This window comes from Emys orbicularis, chromosome 12 (assembly GCF_028017835.1).
Source record: "Emys orbicularis isolate rEmyOrb1 chromosome 12, rEmyOrb1.hap1, whole genome shotgun sequence".
NCBI classification, from domain to species: domain Eukaryota; kingdom Metazoa; phylum Chordata; order Testudines; family Emydidae; genus Emys; species Emys orbicularis.
The window spans coordinates 39,747,553-39,753,405 of record NC_088694.1 but is presented as its reverse complement, the minus strand read 5'-3'; positions in this window follow the sequence as shown (position 1 = coordinate 39,753,405).

Here is a 5,853-nt window from a genome sequence, read left to right as displayed (position 1 = left end):
ACATAAAGAGTAAGTTGCTACTCATTGAGTATGGCGGTAAGTAGAGCCAGAGGGGTTATCTAGACAGATTCACCCATCCTTCCTCATGTTGAGAAAACATACGGTTGTAGTCACGTTGAAAATTCCTCTCTCTCCCTCTCTTTCTCTCTCAGTCAAAATATATACACATCTAACTATATGTTTATCAATCTCTTCCTAAATTGTAATTCTCCATTGGACCGAAGGAAATCTATATTTTGATGGAGAAGTAAAACATCATTATCAGCAGAAGCAGCAGCATTGATTGCATGGAAAAGCATGATTTGTTTCTTTCAAATCAAAAACAACAAGGCTAACCCCTGATACTTGACACCATGCAAGTCTCAAATCAAAGCAAATTTTTGATGGCAATTTTGCCAGGCCAACTTAGATAGACAAGTTGGGTGAAAACTATTTTTCCTTCACATACATTTCAGTATGTGTTCTAAATAGCTAGAGAACATAATTACAAACAAAATACATGAGAGCGTATTCCACACCATACATCCATTCTGCAATGGAGCTTAAAATTTGGTCAAGATAATTAGGGGGAGGTATCCATCTATAGAAATGGCAAAGCTAGCAAGTCTATACCTAACAAGCAACAATGAACTCTGGATCTTATCCTGTAAAGTAATTAGTGGTCCAACTTTCACTGAAGCTTTGCGAACAGGGGCTGCTAACAGGGAGTTTCACAAGGGAGTTCTCCAGGTGAAGGAGGAGCTAATACAGCATCTGTGGGGTAAGTGACTGTCTGTAGTGTGTGTTTGTTTGTGTTTGGGGGTTACTTGCTGTGTGCTGAGCTTGCGTTTGTTTGTTTGGTTGTTTGAGGGACCGTGTGCTCTGGCTGGCAGTTGGAGGCAGGTTTGAAAGCTCGAAGCCTCTGGTAATTGGCTGAGCCTTAATCAGTGGGCGGGGCATTCACTCAGGCCAGGGCTTTATAAAGCCGCGCACAAGCGACCAGAGGCTGCTAACAGGGAGTTTCGCAAGGGAGTTTAGAAGGGGAGTGGGAAGGGAGTGGGAGTCCCTCGCCAGCCGTAACCCCATCCCCGTGCCCCCCCCCTAAAACCTATAAACCAAACCACATTCCAAAACTCCCTTCTGTAAACCACCCTTTCACTAACTCAGATACAATGCAGGCAGAAGCCCAGAAGCAGAGTGGGGGCTATCCAGTTTATTGCACCAACTGTTGCATGTATGATTACCTGCCCTGTGGGCGGGTGGCGTATGTGTGCAGTCGGTGCAAGGAGCTCCTGGCCCTCAGAGACCATGTACGGACTTTGGAGGCCAGGGTGGCGGAACTGGAGGAGCTGAGAGAGGCAGAGAGGTATGTTGATGAGGCTTTCCGGGACACTGTAGAATTGTCCCACCTCCGCTTAGACAGCACCTGTGCTGTTAAGGAGGAAGAAGGGCCCAGGGAAGTAGAGCAGTCAATGGGAGCAGAGGGAAACTTTCCCGTAGTTGGGACCCTCCTTCCAGATGGTTCTGGGGTTGCCTCTCGCACTGAGGTTGCCTCTCTGGGGGAGGGAACTCCAGTTTCTAGGAAAAGGCAGGTGTTAGTAATGGGAGATTCGATTATTAGAAATGTAGATAGCTGGGTCTGTGATGACCGGGAGAACCGTATGGTGACTTGCCTGCCTGGTGCGAAGGTTGCGGATCTCTCGAGGCATCTAGATAGACTTATGTGTAGTGCTGGGGAGGAGCCGGTGGTCGTGGTACATGTAGGTACCAATGACATAGGGAAGGGTAGGAGAGATGTCCTGGAAGCCAAATTTAGGCTGCTAGGGAAGAGACTGAAATCCAGGACCTCTATGGTGGCATTTTCAGAAATGCTCCCAGTTCCACGTGCAGGGCCAGGGAGGCAGGCAGAGCTTCAGAGTGTCAATGCGTGGATGAGACGATGGTGTAGAGAGGAGGGGTTCACGTTCATGAGGAACTGGGGAAACTTCTGGGATGGGAGGAGCCTATACAGGAGAGATGGGCTCCACCTAAACCAAAGTGGAACCAGACTGCTGGCACTAAATATTAAAAAGGTTGTAGAGCAGTTTTTAAACTAGGAGATGGGGGAAAGCCGACTGCTGCAGAGGAGCGTGTGGATCAGACACAGACTTCTCTTAGGGGAGAGTCTGATGATAGAGAATCTCCAGGTTATAGTCAGGAGCAGAGGACTGAAAAGTATAATGTAAGGGCCGGATCAGATGATAAACAGTCACATAAAAAAGAATCTGGCACATCAGAAAAAGGCAGGCTAATAAACAGGGACAAGTTTTTAAAGTGCTTGTACACAAATGCCAGAAGTCTAAATAATAAGATGGGTGAACTAGAGTGCCTTGTGATAAAGGAGGATATAGATATAATAGGCATCACAGAAACCTGGTGGACTGAGAGCAATCAATGGGACACAATCATTCCGGGGTACAAAATATATCGGAAGGACAGAACAGGCCGTGCAGGGGGAGGAGTGGCACTATATGTTAAAGAAAGTGTAGATTCAAATGACGTAAAAATCTTAAGCGAATCCACAGGTTCCATAGAGTCTCTATGGATAGAAATTTCATGCTCTAGTAAAAATATAACATTAGGGATCTATTATCGACCACCTGACCAGGACAGTAATAGTGATGATGAAATGCTAAGGGAAATTAGAGAGGCTATCAAAATTAAGAACCCAATAATAGTGGGGGATTTCAATTATCCCCATATTGACTGGGAACATTTCACTTCAGGACGAAATGCAGAGATAAAATTTCTCGATACTTTAAATGACTGCTTCATGGAGCAGCTGGTACGGGAACCCACAAGGGGAGAGGCGACTCTAGATTTAAGACTGAGTGGAGCGCAGGAGCTGGTCCAAGAGGTAACTATAGCGGGACCGCTTGGAAATAGTGACCATAATACAATAGCATTCAACATCCCTGTGGTGGGAAGAACACCTCAACTGCCCCACATTGTGGCCTTTAATTTCGAAAGGGGGAACTATACAAAAATGAGGGGGTTAGTTAGACAAAAGTTAAAAGGTACAGTGACTAAAGTGAAATCGCTGCAAGTTGCGTGGGCCCTTTTTAAAGACACCATAATAGAGGCTCAACTTCAATGTATACCCCAAATTAAGAAAAACAGTAAAAGAACTAAAGAAGAGCCACCGTGGCTTAACAACCATGTAAAAGAAGCAGTGAGAGATAAAAAGACTTCCTTTAAAAAGTGGAAGTCAAATCCTAGTGAGGCAAATAGAAAGGAGCACAAACACTGCCAACTTAAGTGCAAGAGTGTAATAAGAAAAGCCAAAGAGGAGTTTGAAGAACGGCTAGCCAAAAACTCCAAAGGTAATAACAAAATGTTTTTTAAGTACATCAGAAGCAGGAAGCCTGCTAAACAACCAGTGGGGCCCCTTGATGATGAAAATACAAAAGGAGCGCTTAAAGATGATAAAGTCATTGCGGAGAAACTAAATGGATTCTTTGCTTCAGTCTTCACGGCTGAGGATGTTAGGGAGATTCCCAAACCTGAGCTGGCTTTTGTAGGTGACAAATCTGAGGAACTGTCACAGATTGAAGTATCACTAGAGGAGGTTTTGGAATTAATTGATAAACTCAACATTAACAAGTCACCGGGACCAGATGGCATTCACCCAAGAGTTCTGAAAGAACTCAAATGTGAAGTTGCGGAACTATTAACTAAGGTTTGTAACCTGTCCTTTAAATCAGCTTCGGTACCCAATGACTGGAAGTTAGCTAATGTAACGCCAATATTTAAAAAGGGCTCTAGGGGTGATCCCGGCAATTACAGACCGGTAAGTCTAACGTCGGTACCGGGCAAATTAGTTGAAACAATAGTAAAGAACAAAATTGTCAGACACATAGAAAAACATAAACTCTTGAGCAATACTCAACATGGTTTCTGTAAAGGGAAATCGTGTCTTACTAATCTATTAGAGTTCTTTGAAGGGGTCAACAAACATGTGGACAAGGGGGATCCGGTGGACATAGTGTACTTAGATTTCCAGAAAGCCTTTGACAAGGTCCCTCACCAAAGGCTCTTACGTAAATTAAGCTGTCATGGGATAAAAGGGAAGGTCCTTTCATGGATTGAGAACTGGTTAAAGGACAGGGAACAAAGGGTAGGAATTAATGGTAAATTCTCAGAATGGAGAGGGGTAACTAGTGGTGTTCCCCAAGGGTCAGTCCTAGGACCAATCCTATTCAATTTGTTCATAAATGATCTGGAGAAAGGGGTAAACAGTGAGGTGGCAAAGTTTGCAGATGATACTAAACTACTCAAGATAGTTAAGACCAAAGCAGATTGTGAAGAACTTCAAAAAGATCTCACAAAACTAAGTGATTGGGCAGCAAAATGGCAAATGAAATTTAATGTGGATAAATGTAAAGTAATGCACATTGGAAAAAATAACCCCAACTATACATACAACATGATGGGGGCTAATTTAGCTACAACGAGTCAGGAAAAAGATCTTGGCGTCATCGTGGATAGTTCTCTAAAGATGTCCACGCAGTGTGCAGAGGCGGTCAAAAAAGCAAACAGGATGTTAGGAATCATTAAAAAGGGGATAGAGAATAAGACTGAGAATATATTATTGCCCTTATATAAATCCATGGTACGCCCACATCTCAAATACTGTGTACAGATGTGGTCTCCTCACCTCAAAAAAGATATTCTAGCACTAGAAAAGGTTCAGAAAAGAGCAACTAAAATGATTAAGGGTTTAGAGAGGGTCCCATATGAGGAAAGATTAAAGAGGCTAGGACTCTTCAGTTTGGAAAAGAGAAGACTAAGGGGGGACATGATAGAGGTATATAAAATCATGAGTGATGTTGAGAAAGTGGATAAGGAAAAGTTATTTACTTATTCCCATAATACAAGAACTAGGGGTCACCAAATGAAATTAATAGGCAGCAGGTTTAAAACAAATAAAAGGAAGTTCTTCTTCACGCAGCGCAAAGTCAACTTGTGGAACTCCTTACCTGAGGAGGTTGTGAAGGCTAGGACTATAACAATGTTTAAAAGGGGACTGGATAAATTCATGGTGGCTAAGTCTATAAATGGCTATTAGCCAGGATGGGTAAGAATGGTGTCCCTAGCCTCTGTTCGTCAGAGGATGGAGATGGATGGCAGGAGAGAGATCACTTGATCATTGCCTGTTAGGTTCACTCCTTCTGGGGCACCTGGCATTGGCCACTGTCGGTAGACAGATACTGGGCTAGATGGACCTTTGGTCTGACCCAGTACGGCCTTTCTTATGTTCTTATGTTCTTATGAAGTCACTTGTAGTAAGTATAACCTGGATTAAGGTCTTAGTGGGAGCTTTACAAAAGTACATAAATGATTTAGAAATACACATGGTATTGGAAGTAATTGGGAGTGTGCCTCCAACTGGCAGAGATAATGTCAAGGCTGCTTCCCCACTCTGAACTTTAGGGTACAAATGTGGGGGCCTGCATGAAAACTTCTAAGCTTAACTACCAGCTTAGATCAGATCCGCTCCCACCACTCTCGATGCTAATTCCCTTCCCTGGGTAGCCTTGAGAGACTCTTCACCAATTCCCTGGTGAATACAGATCCAAACCCCTTGGATCTTAAAACAAGGAGAAATTAACCGTCCCCCCTCCTCCCTTCCACCAACTCCTGGTGGATCAAGATCCAACCCCCTTGGATCTAAAAACAAAGAAAATCAATCAGGTTCTTAAAAAGAAGGCTTTTAATTAAAGAAAAAGGTAAAAATCATCTCTGTAAAATCAGGATGGAAAATAACTTTACAGGGTAATCAAACTTAAAGAGCTCAGAGGACCCCCCTCTAGCCTTAGGTTCAAAGTACAGCAA